Source organism: Epinephelus fuscoguttatus, linkage group LG16 (assembly GCF_011397635.1).
Source record: "Epinephelus fuscoguttatus linkage group LG16, E.fuscoguttatus.final_Chr_v1".
NCBI lineage: Eukaryota > Metazoa > Chordata > Actinopteri > Perciformes > Serranidae > Epinephelus > Epinephelus fuscoguttatus.
In genome coordinates, this window is record NC_064767.1 from 15,861,739 (window position 1) to 15,879,103 (window position 17,365).

The 17,365-nt window shown below is 40.9% G+C and overlaps 1 long non-coding RNA gene across 1 annotated transcript; it reads right to left on the reverse strand.

The window, feature by feature from the left end:
- Positions 1-1,518: 1,518 nt before the first annotated feature.
- Positions 1,519-11,528, reverse strand: LOC125903097 (uncharacterized). The gene is made up of 3 exons (XR_007451238.1): positions 11,240-11,528; positions 5,330-5,405; positions 1,519-1,558 (listed from the first exon to the last, which is right to left on the reverse strand). It is a non-coding gene; the product is annotated as an uncharacterized LOC125903097 (long non-coding RNA).
- Positions 11,529-17,365: the final 5,837 nt, after the last annotated feature.

The following is a 17,365-nucleotide window of genomic DNA, read 5'->3' on the forward strand; positions in this document are numbered from 1 at the left end:
GGTCAAAATTACTTCTTTGTTAAAGTCAGGGGGCGTCCGCTTTCACAATAACCACAAGGTTAAGATTAGGGGTCTCATTTATAAACACTGCATACGCACAAAATGAGGCCTGAAAGAGGAGTACACCACTTCCAACGCCAAAGTTGTGATCTATAAAAACAGAAGATGATGGGAAAAACTTTGACCCATGCTTACAAACATTTTGGGAACAGGAAAATTGGTGACGCAGATGGTGAGGTGGAAGTCTGACTGTAGAAACTGTCGAATATTTTTAGGGACATGCCATTTATGGCTTTTGTCACTACATACATTTTTAGTGTGGATCCTATGTATTGTTTTATAAATGAGAGCCCAAGTAACAACCACAGCCACTGTTAAAGAAGACAGTGTTGACTGAAATGGGAAACAATCGCCATTCGCTTATGTTAAAGTACCACATTTTTTCGGTCCATGTCATTGGTCCGACATCCCATTAGTCCAACGGTCCGCGGTGCTGAACGGCTCCGGCGTATTTCTGCCTTGATGGTGCGCCGCGACCGGCTCTGGGTCAGCTGGGAAAGGCTTGAGGAGAAGCAGGCTCATGGCTTATGTGTTTGCCACTTTCTTTTTCATTTTAACCCACACCATGATCTTTTCCTGACCCTAACCAAGTGGTTTTTGTGCCTAAACCTAACCAGACCTTAACCACAGGGCATCGTGATGATTTTGGAACAGACTTCGGAACAGTGGGTTTAATATGGTCAGAACAATGGGATGTCGGACCAATGGGCAGTTCCCCATTTTGCTGACCCATCTGTCCACCTCAACGTCCTCCCTATGTGGACTTTGTGGCTCTATAACGTCAACCAACTTCCTCTTTTGCTTCCGACAGACAAGATTCATAATTAAATAATCGTGTGCAGAAACACACTGACATGCAAGAAAATGCATCAACATGTTCATGTTCATCCCTTCATAAAATAATCTTTGCTAGTTTCTCTATCTGTGGAACTGTGCCACATTGAGTCACTTCCTCACAGTCTGTTAATCCACTCTGCAAATATTGTAAAGCCAGTTCAAACATATCATCCTAAAGCAAACATACATGACATCTTTTAATTAGCACAGACACAATCTACTTTGCAGTGTTCAGTGTTCTTAAAAATCAATACTGTTGTATTGTATTATTTGGTGCACTGTTCCCAGTGCCGAGCACCCCCATCACTACTGGCTGCTTATTGTGAAAATTAATGCAGCATGCTATGCAAACATGACAAAGAGCCTGCTATTGATTTTTGCATTTTGATTTTCCTTCTGAGGCGTCTTGCAATTTTATGGTCTGAGTGCTTGTGCAGAGGCTTTTCACATGTCTCTGCATACATGCACATCTCCATTCATCTTTGTGTGTGTGTGTGTGTTAGTGGGAGACACACCTGTCTTAATATTGGCCTGTATCTATTGAGCACAGTGTGAATGGTAGATGTGCTGAAGAGTCTTGCACTTGCCTTGCTGTTGCTGACACTGCAATGTCCAAAGGCTGCCTGATCTCTCCAGTCAATCCAGTCTCACTATGCTGGAGCTGCCAGAGGAAGCGGAGGAAGGGAGTCACTTAACGGCAGACAGCAGACTTCCTCAGCCCACAAACTGCCCTCTCTAATTACTCTTATTTCATGAAATAACTGCTTTTACAATAACGTGACCGCTCCCAAAGCAAGGAAATAACAGTGCAGTGATGATGAGATAGAAACCCACATTTATTCAGAAATTTACAGTAAACAGAAAGCGTAAGCAGGTGAGGTTTAGTGTCTTTAAATTAAAATGGAAGAAGAGAGACGTCAGAAAAAAGAATCATGAAAGAATCTGCCGTAAACAAATTCCTTTGATTCCCACTCCCTCAGACAGGTGATGAAACCTGACAAAACTTGTACTCCAGGTCAGGATTCACCTCAAAACCGCTACAGATCATTGAAATCTTAAATACAGCTGGAGGGCTTTGACAAGACACACGCAGAAGATCAGTCTGTACTCCCTTAGAGTGATGATCTGGCTTCACTCAACTGTCGCGGTGAAAAAAAAAAAAAAACTCCTGAGGCTTCTGTTGCTTCAGTCTGAAAGTGTTCATTTACACGACTGTGTGTTAATGTAACTACTCACGCCAGGTAATTTACAAGCCTGTTACAGCAGCGGGTTTTTAAATTGTATCTAAAAATTCAAACTGATCTCTCCTTCTTCAGCCTGACTTTTTGTTTCTTTATCGAGCCTCAGAGCTCCAGTCAGTAAGCCAAAAATACACACAATAACATGCTCCATCTAGGCTGCAAACAATAATTAACCAGTGGGTTTCGGTGCAGACCATTACATGATGATAGTAATGGTGTGGCTTTGAATTGGGTGCATCCCTATTATTCCGTATGACCTTTCTTCTCTGCCCCAGTTTCCCATTCTAATCTTCTTTTTTCTGTCCAGTGAAGCAAAAACAGCTTCTGTATTCTTTAGATCGAGCAGTGCTTTAAATTCTGGCTTCATTTAAACATCTGTATTTACACCAAGCTCCAAAAATAGCTCACTAGTTTCAGGATATCACAGGAACAATTAAAGTCTCAATGATCATAATCCTAATTCAATTTTAGTAATGACTTTTAAAGCTCAGAAGACATGACCATTATTTAAACTGCGGTTCAAGACAGATCACAGTTGTTTACAGAAACTCAGATATGTTGACATTTAGCATCAGATTTAGCAATTTAAAGGGGACATGGCAGCAGTTCAATGCATTTAGACATGTAGACATGGTCAAGACGACCTGCTGAAGTTCAAACTGAGCATCAAAATGAGGAAGAAAGGTGATTTAAGTGACTCTGAACGTGGCATGGTTGTTGGGGCCAGACAGGCTGGTCTGTCAGAAACTGCTGATCTACTGGGATTTTCACACACAGCCATCTCTAGGGTTTACAGAGGATGGTCCCAAAAAGAGAAAATATCCAGTGAGCAGCAGTTCTCTGGGTGAAAATGCCTTGTTGATGCCAGAGGTCAGAGGAGAATGGCCAGACTGGTTCAAGATGATAGAAAGGCAACAGTAACTCTAACCACTGGTTACAACCAAGGTCTGCAGAAGACCATCTCTGAAGCACCAACACGTCCAACCTTGAAGCAGATGGGCTACAGCAGCAGAAGACCACACCAGGTGTCAGCCAATCTGGAAATCCATCGGCAAAAAAAAAAAAAAAAATTTAAAAAAATGGAGGCACAGCCCGGGTACTTCAGGTAGAAAACCAGCAGAGTTTAGCTATATCATATTTTTCACATCACTATATCACCGTGTAGACTAATCTGATGTTTGTTAAGTCTATAAACACAATGATTGAACAAACTATTTCTGCGTGCACGTTTTGTAATTAACATGGTTATCGTAGATTAGCTGGGCTAACCGTTAGCTGTTAACGTTAGCCGTTAGCGGTGTCTGTAATGACCATAGACTGTATAAAAATAAGGTATTAACTCAATAAACGGTCCGTGAATAAAATATTTTATCCAGCGGATATCTTAGTTACAACATGAGTGAGCTAGCAAAGCAGTTTTGTGTTGCTATGTGTGGTATTTATTCAGTTATGGGAAATCACGAAGTCTAGAAAGCATCAGTGGCTGCAGCTGACAGGGACAGTTAGCAAACCTAACATCAGGACGTCATCTGTTAAAAGCCTCCCGTTGTCAGATACGACATGAAACTACTCCAGTTTGCTCAATCATGTTGTAACTAAGACATCCGCTGGAAAAAAAAAAAAATTTCACGTTGACGAGACGACGAGAATAAAGTGGTCAGTGAGTGTATCATGTTACAATATCAGGTGTTCATATTAAACGTGGTCAACATATCAAACGATGAGATAAACATATGTGAAAGTGTTCCATTTCCAACGTTTTTCTTCTTTCGAGACAAACTAATTTTCATCATACATCCATCTTTTCAAGGCATATTACTGTAAGTGTTTACATTATGCACACTGCTACATGAGAAGCTCAGCATAAGTTCAATCAGGAAGACTTTCTTTATGGTTTATCCATTCACAATTTCCTCTCTATCCCACTGCCACCATTTCCTCCGATCAGCTGACTTTAGGCGAACTTTGCCATGATCTCCTTCAGCCATTCATGTTGCCTCTACCAAACTCTAAAACTGTTCTCCTCACATTAGGCAGAATGGTCGCACCTTCCACCACCCCATTTTCCTTCAGTCATCTTATCCGGAGCTCATCAAAAGCCCATTCCTCTTAACATTCAGATCCTCAGCTCCCTCTTCATCTCATCTCATTACCACCACCAGCGTCTTGACTCCATAGGGGGGGCTCCCTAATCTACTACATCTTTAACACCCTCTTGGAACAGATGACACCAAGATGAGCCAAAGACTTTCAACGTTTCTCATACTTATATGTGCGTGTAAATAAATATTCTTTTCTCTCAGAACGAGTCTCCCCTGATTGAAGTAGCTATGTGCTAACATCAGGAAAACATGTAATCTCGGTTGCTGACGTTAATTTCTCCCCAACTTTGGATCATATTCCTGGGTGCATTTTTGTTTAGAAGCCTTTTTTGGTGATTTTTCATGGTACAAAATGCCACTATATTCCATCACAGTTATTCCCGGCTGCAATGATGATGCAGAGACGCTGAGATACAGAAGACCAATCAAAGCCGACTGGATGTATTTCAGGAGGGGGGCTTACAGAAGAAGACGCGAAAACTCAAAGTTTCAGACAAAGGTGAATAGAGGTGTTCCCGCACCGAGTGTGTGAGGAAAATTAAGTGTTTTAGGAACATATAAGCATGTAAACATGTTCTAGCAGACACTACAAAATGTGTATTGGGAGGGATATCTGCAGAGTTTTATCCCTGAAGTACATCATTAATGAACTGATTTATATATAATGTATATATTATATGACATTTGCCAGACTCTCCTGTAATGAAACTTGAGAATGCAAAGAGAGGAGACCCGTGGGTAACTGAAATTAATTGTGCAGCTGGCAGACCAAACCCTCAGCAGGTTTTCTGCAACAAAATTACAGTTATTAGCTTCATTAACATTAACTAGAAGTGGTGTGCAGTGTCACAGCTCCACCGTCACAGGAACACTCAGCCTGCTGATTGTAAGCCACGCTGACAATCAGCGCTGTTTTGTGATTTGTTTGTTCTTATTGAGTCATGGAACGACTGACGGAGGAAGCATCTGGATGCCATTCTATCCTGGGAATTAGATGATAACTTATTCCAGTGACTCAGCACACTGCACCATTACCCACCATTACAGCTTGACATAACTTTGTTTGAAACAGCATTAAATTACATTTACCTGCTTAAATGGGCCATTAATGTCAGGATGGCATTCCCAGAAGATGGAGAACCCGAGTGAGAGGGCTGATTTTGTTCTGAGGAGGACAGAGAGAGTGAAACCAAAGGCAGCACTCATGAGTGAGGTGATAAGAGAAAAAATATGAAGTTGTGGGACCAAAATTGACAGAACTTGTATCATTTTGGGATTACTGATGAGAAAAAATGAACGAACAAATGCTTCTGAATGACTCATTTTAGTGTCCAGAATGTACCAGGTTAGCCTTTTGAACTTCCGAGCGACCATGAATCCCAGACTTTCCCCACTCGCTCACACCCTGATATCGGATGGTACTGCTCCCACTGTCTGCTATGGTGAGTGAAAGAGAGCCAATTAAATCGGACTTGGCTCGGGACCACTGTCAGCCAAGGCTAGTGGTGTGGTCAGTTGCTCCTCAGATGGTCGTTCTTCCGACTTGGTGTGCACATGAGCTTAAACCACATGGAAACAACATGGACACTACATAGAAGATGTGTTGTATTTTAATGCTCAGAGAGTTTAATAAACACCACGTTAACAATGAAGAGGAAAGGAGATGGATCAGGTGAGCCATCAAATATGATGAGGAAAGCATTTTTGCAGCCGAGTGTGAAGTGGTCAGGATGAGAGTCAGCACCTCCAAATCCGAGGCCGTGGCTCTCTGCAGGAAACCGGTTGATTGCTCCCTCCGGGTCGGGAGAGAGTTACTGCCTCAAGCAAGAGAGTGAGGGTAGAATGGAGCATTAGATGGATCTGCAGGGATGCTGGCGCTGCGCCAGACCATCGTGGTGAAGAGAGAGCTGAGCCAGAAGGAGAAGCTTTCAATTTACTGGTCCATCTACGTCCCAACCCTCACCTATGGTCATGAGCTATGGGTAATGACCAAGAGAATGAGATCGCAGATACAAGCAGCCGTAATGATTTTCCCCCGTGGGCTCAGCCTTAGAGATAGGGTGAGGAGTTCGGACATCCGGAGGGAGCTCAGAGTAGATCCGCTGCTCCTTCACGTCTAAAGGGGTCAGTTGAGGTGGTTTGGGCATCTGATCAGGATGCCTCCAGGGCGCCTCCGGTTACAGGTGTTCCGGGCACGTCCCACTGGTAGGAGGCCTCAGGGTAGACCCAGAACATGCTGGAGAGATTACATATCTCATCTGGCCTAGGAACCCCTTGGGGTCCCCCAGGAGGAGCTGGAAAGTGCTGCTTGGCCTGCTGCCCCCCACGACCTGGCCCCGCATAAGTGGATAAAAAACGGATGGATGGAATTTATTTTTCAGATTATTTTATGAATGCAGCACAAGGCTGGGGTGGGAACTGGGCCGTCTGCAACTTGCCCCTCAAATAACGACAGATCATTGGTCAGTGACATTTCTTCAACAGCATATTGAGCTTACATAGCCTACCTATAGGTGGGATCATGAATCACTGCATTGAAATTAATATTTAGTCATTTAGTGTAAACTTATACACCATGACAGGTAATGCATTGAAGGAAAGTTTTGTGGGGCAGGCAACACTAGCTGTTGAACATGCATTTACTAAAACAGAATGTTTTTTTTTTTTGTAAATACAATGATTAACCCACATCCTTTCACATGACTCCTGTTTGACTCCAGTATATATTAGGCGTGCATTATTATGCTCGTTAAAATGTGGTTTGTTTTATCCCGAAGCCCTGCTACTACATCACTATGTCCTCATGTTGAAGTGACATGTTGAGAAATCTGATTATGCTAGAAGTCTGTTAGCCCTCCAGCTCAAGACGTCACTCACTGTTGTCTTGGTTAATATCATCATAATGTATTCTGCTATGTTATCTTCCTTAGCAGCCCTTCGGCAAAGGACGTATTTTGCTGCGCTCAGTCCTCTACACATGCTCACTCCGGCAAACACGGAGTTGAGGGCTCAACAAAATCAAAGTCATTGCTTTTGTAAGTACAAATCACTTTCGGTATCTGCTGAGCATCTTTAAAGATTATGCTGAACATGATATTAGTTTTAAAAGAAGAACAAGTGTAATTTGAGGTTCTTTGAATCACAGTAATCAGTTCCAGTGGAGAACAGGTTCCAAATGGGAATCATATGCCTCCAAGCTTATCACTTCCCTTTATCGATGTTGGCATGTTTTTCTGACAGTTGCACACTGCATAACAATGATGTCAAACTCAGGCCCCTACGCTGCTGGAAACTTGCAACAAGAAGCTCCAAAGCGTGGCTTCACTTGATGAATAAAGATGACAACACTGCAGCTTGTAATGTCTGTAAAATTTGAATTTAAAGAAATACTAATATGCTGAAACACCTTTCTAAACAACAAGAGTTTAAATTCCAGGAATGCCTGGGGCTGCTCGCACAAAACACCTTAAATTAAGATTTTCAATAAAGTCCTAGTTAAGGTTTCCTCAAAATAAAATTGGTTGCACAAAACACCCTTAAGTCTTTTCCTTAAAATGCTCACATATGTATTTATGGTTTTTTCGTTGTCTTGGTCTTACACTTAAGGCATCCCTAGACCATTGTACAAAAGACCTTAGCAAACAAAGCAAGGTAAAAAAAAAAAATTGTTAAGGTACCTCTATCTTAACTGTAACTTGAGGGAGTTTATGGCGATAAATGAAAGCACGTCCTAAGTAGAGTGTTCTGCAACCAGGGTAACCCAATGGATACGCCTTTGATTTTACACTTTAGACTTGACTGAATTCATTTTCGTTGCAATTTCTTCCTATAATCGTTTTCTGGTATTTGGGGATCAAATTAACTTTGCAGTTTGTGCTTTCTATGACTGTATTCCTCCAGAAGTTTAATCTTTTCCTCCTCTCACCAGTACGATTTTCTTGTCTTCTTTTCTTCTGCCATTTTATTCACTATCTAACTACAAGCCAATTTTGTGAGACGATAACAGACATCACAAGCATGAGTCCAACCAAACAAACAGTCTCCATGGAAACTTGTACCGCTGTAAAATCTCTTTCAGCACAGTAAATGAGCTAACATTTTCCTTAACAAAGAAAACCTTATTAAGGGATTCTGTGCAACTCTGTAAGTCCCTCAGCTAAGGAGATAGTAAGCCTTAAGTGTCATAGTTAAGGAGAAAACTTCCCAGCCCCAGGTATGTGACACTCTATGCATGACTGCCACAGCTTTCCATTAGAGCAGCATGCCTGTTACCAAAGGTAAATATCCTATCATAACAACATTCGCACCACACAGACAGCTTTGCACATATTTTCTTTGACTAAGAGAACAATTAAACAGTAGGGCTTGGCACACCTGTGTCACATGCATACCTTTTTTTCTACTGTTTCTACAATGTGTTCAGACTCACAGGTAATAAAACAGCTGCACTGACGTCTACTTTTTTCCCCACACAGAAGATTGATCAGGAATCAATAAAGAAACTGACAACGAACTGGAACAATAAAGCAGTAGAATCGATGATGGCATTGGTGTCAATAAAATCTTACCAATTCCTATCCCCAGTTACAAGTAAAAGCCCTGGGGCTAGTTGCAGAATGCACCTTAAGTCCTTTAAGTCCAAGTCAAGGTTTCCTTTAAAAATAAAAGCAGTCGCACAAAACATCCAGTCTTCTCCTTAAGGTTTACTTAAGTTTTTCTCTTTATCTCGGCTTACACTTAAGGAATTGCTTTAAGATCATTAAACCGTTGCACAGAGGACCTTAGCAACCAAAGTGAAGAAAAAAACATAAGGTGCCTCTGACCACATCTTAACCTCAACATGGCTGAGTTTATGGTGATCAGTAGATAATGAAGGCATCCTGAGCACTATATATTTGAGCGGAGGTCAATTTATGATTTGAAATTGGACTGCCACTCAACTTTCAGAAGCTGCGCTCCTCCAGCACCATTACAATTAATGACTGCTCTGCGCTCTTATGCAACACGATCTTTCCAGTCGGTTACTGGCAAGGTATTTCATGAACACAAGTCAATGCTGTGCCACGTCATTCACCAGGTTTCAAACGCCCTCACCTGTCTGCTGAACACAGTGGTGAAGGTCTCCTCCAAACATTGTAGTTTCCTCCAACATTTGTTGCTTCATGTTTGCTGTTATTTTCAGATCAAATGTACTTTTCAGTTTGTTCTTTCTTTTATGGAATTCCTCTCGACGTATGATTTTCTTCTTCCATCCATCCATCCATCCATCCATCCATTTTCATCCACTTATCTGAGCCGGGTCACAAGGGCAGCAGGTCAAGCAAAGCACCCCAGACATCCCTCTCCCCAGCAACGCTTTCCAGCTCTTCCTGGAGTACCCCAAGGCATTCCCAGGCCAGATGAGATGTTGAGCATGTCCTGGGTCTACCCCAGGGCCTCCTACCAGTTGCACATGCCCAGAACACCTCCAATGGGAGGCGCCCAGGAGGCATCCAACCAGTTTGGTTTTGGTATCTTCTTATCTTCAGGCCAACTTTGTGAGAGAATACTTAGGTGCAACAACAGGTAGCCTAGGCCAGTGGTTCCCAACCGGCCCAGCCACGGGGTCCAGATTTCACCTTCGTCGTAGTTCAAGGCCCCTACAGTTTAATACATTTTGTGTCATACTTGTGTTTGGCCATGTCGTTGACTTAGTTTGCCGTCTCTGTCCAGTAGCTGTCCATTAGTCACTCACTCTACAGCATGAAACTTCAAGATAAAAGCCCTGTGCTGAAAATTCACTGTACTTTTGGGGCGTTGGTGGCTTAGTGGTAGAGCAGGCGCCCCATGTACAAGGCTGTTGCCGCAGCGGCCCGGGTTCGACCCCAGCCTGTGGCCCTTTGCTGCATGTCACTCCCCCTCTCTCTCCCCCTTTCACACTTGTCTGTCCTATCCATTAAAGGCTAAAAATGCCTAGAAAAATATCTTCCAAAAAAAAAAAAAAAATTCACTGTACTTTAAAATAAAAAGTGTTTTTTTTTACAAACTTGAAAAGTTTGCATGACACTTGTGGTCCATTCAAAATGGACCAGAGACCCACCTTTGGACCGCAGCCCACCAGTTGGGAACCACTGTCCCAGGCTATCACAAGCACACACTCAAGCAAAGAAATGGCCTCCATGAAAACAGTAGAATTTTACTGCTGTAAAATCTTTTTCAGTGCAGTACACACGTTAAAGTCTTTAAGAAAACATTTAAACAGACTCTGTGCAACACCCTTAAGTGATTTCCTCAGCTAAGGAAAAACCAAATCTTAAGTATCATACATACAGCACTTAAGTACTGACATCAAAATGTATCTGAAGTACAAAAAGTACTCATTACACAGAATAGCCCATTGCTGAATAATATATATTATATGATTGGATTACAATTACTAATAGATTAATGTACATGTCACTTTAATGTTGCAGCTGCTACAGGAGGGGCTCATTTCAATCACTATATATATATTATAGGCTACTTTAATCTAGCCAATAACAATTTATCATCATTAACTGTTGATACTTGTACTAATAATCTGAATGTGTAAAGTAACTTGTAACTTAAGTTACAAAATAAATGTAGGAGAGTAAAGAGTACAACTGAACTGAACTGAACTGTTGTGAACTGTAACTATAGAGTAACATCAGGGGATTATTGTTCAACTAGCCACAAGTACCCTTAAAAATGTAACTAGTCTACTTCAGTACACTGTTTGAGGCATGTGATACTTAGTTACTCTGCACCACTGCTTCTTCTAATGCACACACAGCCTTTTTTAAAATTAATTTTGTGTCACAGTTGCAGTGTGAACTCACTGAACTACAGCCCTTAAACATGTAAAGAATCTGCATTAATTAGGACGCAGCTGAAAAAAGCACAGCAATGCGCATTTATCTTGACAGCAGATCATTAACATACCAGAGCAGAATCACGTTAATAACCGATGTCATGGTGATAACAAGATTTACATGTTACCTTCAGAGCCTGTGGAGCAGTGCAGGGAGCTGATTTATGCCCCTCTGTGTGTGAGTTTGTTGTCTAGCTGTTGTCCTTCGACCTGCAACAAAACTTCTCTCCTGGTGGCAGCAAACATCAAATCAACACACAGTCCTGCACCTTCACCTGGGCCTCCTGGACATTTATTACACGCACTGCAGCACGTTTTGTTCCACCTGTGCAGGTACCTGCAGACACACTTCTCCCAGACATGTGGAGTGACAGGCTAGCACTGACAGCTAATAAATTAGCTAACCTAGCTGCTGACACTGGCTGGGTCAAGCAGTCTGAGCCTGGGACGTGTGCTGCATGTCATACCCCCTGCCTGCTGTAAAGTGCAGAGAAAATGCACAAATAAATAAATAAATAAAATAAAATAAAAAATATATAAATAAATAAATAAATAAAATAAATAAAAATATATAAATAAATAAATAAATAAAATAAAATAAAATAAAAATATATAAATAAATAAAATAAAATAAAAGTCTGTGGCTGTGTTGTTTGGTCCTTATTTGATTTTGATCCACATCTTTTATTATGTGGTCTCTTTAGGGAAAAAATAAAGCTGTGAAATCACTGTTTTTGTTTTCAAGATTCGAGAAGTTTATTGTCATATCACATGCAAAGTAAAAACAGCCGTTTACACCATACAATGACATAATTAATTGCCAGGCTCCCTTTACTCATAACAATAATAACATCAGAATAAAAGCTAGATTTTAAGAAAAATAAATAAATAAATTAGCAGAAACAAATAACTAAGTTAAAACCGTTGTTTAAAAGTACAGTGCAATAATAATACTATATATTGCATTATATGTTGAATATTGCAACATTTTTTTTCTGTTTTGTCTGTTTCTTTATTTTCAGAAATCAGAAAAAGGGTGATCCAGCTTTGACAGGTCCAGAGGCTTGTACTATGAAGCAAGATTTAGAGTTAGTGAGGTAACTTCAGGGTTAGCTCAGAGTTTCCAGTACTGAGAAGCTGGTTCTCTTTTCATCGGGATAAATCACCATGGTAACTTATGCTGAACAGTTAACCTGCTCTGGAGCAGGTTAACTTTAGAGAATCACATCACAGCCTGTCAACACCCCGACCTCTGACTAATCAGATCACTGAAGAAAAAAGTATCCATGGGCAAAAGTCCGGAGTCTCAGGTAAAAAAGTGTAGCCTATATGCTGTTGTAGTTCAGTAGAATAATTTTATTGTTTGAGGGCTCTATTTCCACTGGTTTTCAAACAGAGCCTCGAACATTTACAAACTAAACACATGATTTTGGCACTGTTCTAAAAGTTTACTTAAATCTGCAGTGATCGTTGAGAGTGCTGCTACCTTTACATTCTGAGTCATCACTGCAGCTCAAAATAACATGAGACACCTGTGTGATGAGAACTAGAATAAAACATTTAATATTTTATTAAAAAAAAATCATCCACACACTGTTAATTGGCTCCTGTTATTATAAATGCAACATTTCGGTCAGATAGACCTCATTAGTCATTAACTGGGCTACTTTTCTACCTGTTACTGCAGCAGCAGAAACAGTCTGGCATCTTTTTAAAATATTTTATGTGACATATTCAGAGTGGTTTTGTCATCGTCCAACTAAACAGCAAAAAATACTCTATACTGCTGTCACATATAGCCTAATGACACCTGCACGTAATTTAAGTCACAGATGAAGGTGAATTTTTGGATATTGTTTTCAGTGTTTCTAGATTTTCTGTTTTAAGACTACAGAGTATCGTTAACATCCCACGCCACTAACATTTAACTGTCTCACAGTCCCGGGCACCTGTGGTAATATTCCATATCATATGAAATGGAGCAGCCTTCTTCATCCATGGTTCTGGTGAGGTCATTTGTAATTAACACCCCCGTCTCTTTCACATGAACACGCCCGTGGCTGGATAAGAAAACCCAGAGTTGACTGAACTAGTTAATAACCAGCTTTGTAGTACCAGTTATCCAAACTGCCACTGTTAGGGTTAGTCACACCTGATAATAAAAAGACATCCTAGGTAAGTTACACTGGCTTCATAGTACAGGCATCTGGTCTGATGTTGCCTAAATAATAATGGAATAGAAATATAATTAGATTTCACAAATCTAAAAGTGGATTTAAAACATTCAAGGCTTTTATGATGATGACTCATAATACTTTTTCACAACTATTAGGGGTGCAAAATATCATTTATGTAAATCTGAAGCTGTAAATTAAAGGCCAATTTCAGTTTCTTGTAACATTTGACATAAATGAAATTTCATTCCCTCATGTCTCAAGTAAGACCTGTTACACAAAAACAATGGACTTTGTAGAGAAACTCTTATTATGGCATTCTTTGCTACAGCATCTTACATCAACCAGTCCTTCCATCTTCATCTCCAGCTGTGCGCCATTCACTCCCATGAACGCACGCATCTCATCCTAAATAATGACTGAACGGATCCTCCCCTCCCATCTCCGCCGCCACCTCCACCGCCTCTAAAATTGCCATTAACACCTCTCTATCACCATGGCATCCAATGCTTTGGGTTTAATTTTAGTGAGGTGGGTCACAGCAGGTCAACACAACAAAGTGACAGATACAAAAGCAATGCTTTTTGACTCAACGCCTGCATTGTGCCATAGAATAATCATCACTGACGTCACCGCAACTCTGTGTTCAACGGCAACCTCGTGGCATTTTGATGCTGAGAATTGAGTTGGGAGATTTCTGTGACTATATGTTGTATTCTTATACGATAAGCACAAAAGTACTCTCAGGTATTCACAAGACTTAAGAGTTGAATCAAGTGTATCTTAGTTCTGCTTCCTGAAATTCCAGTTCTGTAGCCGATGATACTATCAAATGTCTCACCTGATTTCCTCTAGTGTCAGTGTTGCCATTGTTGTAAAGTTCCTTGGAAATCAGGCTTTGTGAATTTACAAACAGCGCTCCTCAGACTCCTCACCTCTATCAATATTACTTTTCATTGAACGTTCACAGGAGATGAAAAATGGGGCCAAGCCTCCGTATTGACATCCCAGTTTGAGTTGTTAAATGATGCTTTGTTTTTCTCTTTGTTGCTCTCCACAATCTGAATATGTGAGAATGTGCGTGTCACACGAAACCGCTCGCACTCTGTGCCTGTCACAACCTGTACCATCAATCAATGTTGAGCATGAGTATCAATACACGCTGTTTGTTTTCCTCCTCAGCTCTGACAGGTCACGTAGTCACCCTCAGACTGGATAAGAGCTGTGCTGCGTGCAACGCTAGACAACCAAATTACCCTTCTTTTTTAGACGGAAAATATCATCTCTCGCCGTCTCTCTCCCTCTCTGTGTGTTTGTCTCCTGTATACCCACACATCCACAAACACGCACTGAAACACATGGTTGATTCGGAACTGCTGTTCTGCCAGCAACATCATCACTCTCCTTCCCACCCTTGTCTCCATGGAGACAAGCTTCCAGAGCTGGCTGGTTCCAGACCGTTGTGAATCAGCACAGACTAAAAAGGGAAGGGGAGGGAGGAGGGGGGGGGTCTCTTTGTGTTTAAACATGACTAAAAGAACACTGTGAGCTCTGTGTTATCTTCGTCCCTACACTGAGGTGATCAAACCATTCATGCACGCAGGTGTGAAAAGACACCGGGAATATTCTGATAAAGACGTCTGTGTTTGAGATTTGGGTTCAGTGTGTTCACAGGGTAAAGGTGCCCGTCTATCTGTGCATATAGTGCAATGGATATTTCCACTTCTTCTTCTTCAGCTTACACTACACCATTTATCCACCCAGAACTAAAGAATATAATTTTGATCTGGTGGTTGTTCATTTTCAGGAACATTAAGTGTGAGTCCCCTGTTATCTCATTCTCTCACACAGACGTGACAGTATCATAAAATGAAGCGCGTGAACATTTGTTTTATTGGCTTTATTGGCACGATTGACTTCTAGTGCAGCATATTGCACGGCTTTATTAGAAACAGGATGTCCGCATTTTTACCTGTTTTACAGCTTGTGTTTTTATGATCTCACAGTATGATCTCTTGAATATGCTCTTTTCCAGGGACCAAGTGATGGAAACACTTTGGACATCCTATTAAAGATGGACCATATTCATTTTGTTTTTTAGCCATGCTAGCAGCATGGTTCTGGTAATGGCAGTGTTGGTCTCTGGGTCGGTCAGTCACTTTGATTCAGACTGAAATATTGAAGGAGTCTATGAGATAGACTGCCTTGGAATTTGGCACAATTTTGACACTCATGCATAGGTGTAAAGGGGCATTTGTACCTCACACCCCAACAAAAATATGTAAGTGGCAGAGGACCAATAATTCAATTCAATTCAACAAAACTTTATTTATCCCGAAGGAAATTCTTGTGCTAGAGAACAGACACTAATTACAGTAACCACAATTTTAACGTTTCACAACCAGTAAAAACCATAGCTACCAGTGGGTTCCCCGGGTCAGGGTCACTAACTGGATCCAGTTTTAGAGAAATAGAGTGTTAAATATCTGGCAGAATATATAAATATACAAGATAAAAGTGTTTTCAAGGAGCAAAAGAAAAACAAATATATATTATATATATGAAAAATATCGCACACCATAAATTGATCCAGAAAAATATGTGCATAAAAATTCACCAGACTGCTGGAAATTGGGTGTTTGATACCCAAAGGACCCCTAAACCCCCTTTCCATATGTGCACCCCTCCATGTTGACACAAAACCTGCACTCTTGCATTCATATTCCTTAATTCTATTTACCTTTGTGATCCTTTGAATTTTCATCTAGTGCCAAAAATACTTGGTTATGACATGATACCTGCAGTATCAGTACTACTGCAAGTTACAGCACAGGCAGTCAACTTGAGTCTGCATGACAGCATGGCATACTCTTCTCTGCCACATACACTATGTAAAGGTCAAGCGCTGAATATGGGAGCAAGCAGTGACGCTGAATGCACTTCAGGTGCATGTTTGTTGCATTTGACTGTAGTGCAAATGTTATTGTTTTGTTGTCTGGTTGACCTTTTTTTTTAATGTACATTTTGTTTTCATGTGTTGGAATGTTCCCGTCACTGTTCATATAGCATCACTCCAGCATCCAGCTGTAGAGTCTGAGCAGGGGTGAGCAGGAGGTGGTCTCTGGGGCTCGAGCCCTGAATGTTTACTCTCGACGTTTCAAATCTATATTATTTTCTAAAAAAAATATTTAATATAACTGAGTAAATGTTTTCTGTTGGCCTAATATTCAATTCAGATGTACTGAAGGCCACATTCACTTGGCGTTGTTGGGGATTCTTGTTTCACAATTAACTAAACATTCTTTCTGTGGACTCTACTCCAGCATAGAATAACAAAACTAGGTTACAAGATAAGTGACACTGCTTACACCAGATTCCTTCACTATCTAACTTAAAATAGTAACATCACACAATTTCTTTGCCTCGTTTTAGTTGGCAGGAGTGAAAATTAGTCATCTACAACATTTGCTGTGTTATTGTTTCACAATGATGAAAACGGTCGGAGAACAATTGATACACAATAGGATGTCGGCTCTATGGGAGAATTCTTTTCCTTGGCAACTTTCATGTTTTTCCCAAATGATTTTTAGGCATTTCATTATCTCAAATGGCTTGAAGAAAAAGTGCATATAGCTGCTGTAAATGGGGAAAAAATATCCCTCCAGGGAGCATGCCCTCAGACCACCCCAGATTTGGGCTGAGCCTCAAAAGTTCACAACATTTGGCTGCACCCCCAGGTCTGAGTCTGTATTCCCCTCGAGGGAAGGTTTTTATCTTCACTCCTCAGTCCCTGTGATGCTGAGCTTAGTGCTTGTGGGGAGTGACGAGGTCAGAGCCAGTACGCCAAATATGAATGTTGTGCATACTCTACATTCAAATACTAATCTATTCCGTGTGAATTGAGTGACTGAAATTAGTTTATTTTAGACCCTTGTCTGTCTTTTACCTGTAGTGTTTAGCTATTTCATCTCATACCTTTACTCCTGACAACGTAATACAACAAACGCTTCAAATAGGCTTTATTTTTAAGATCAATTTCTCTAAACAAATCCCACGTCTAGACCTGCTGAAGTCACTGAT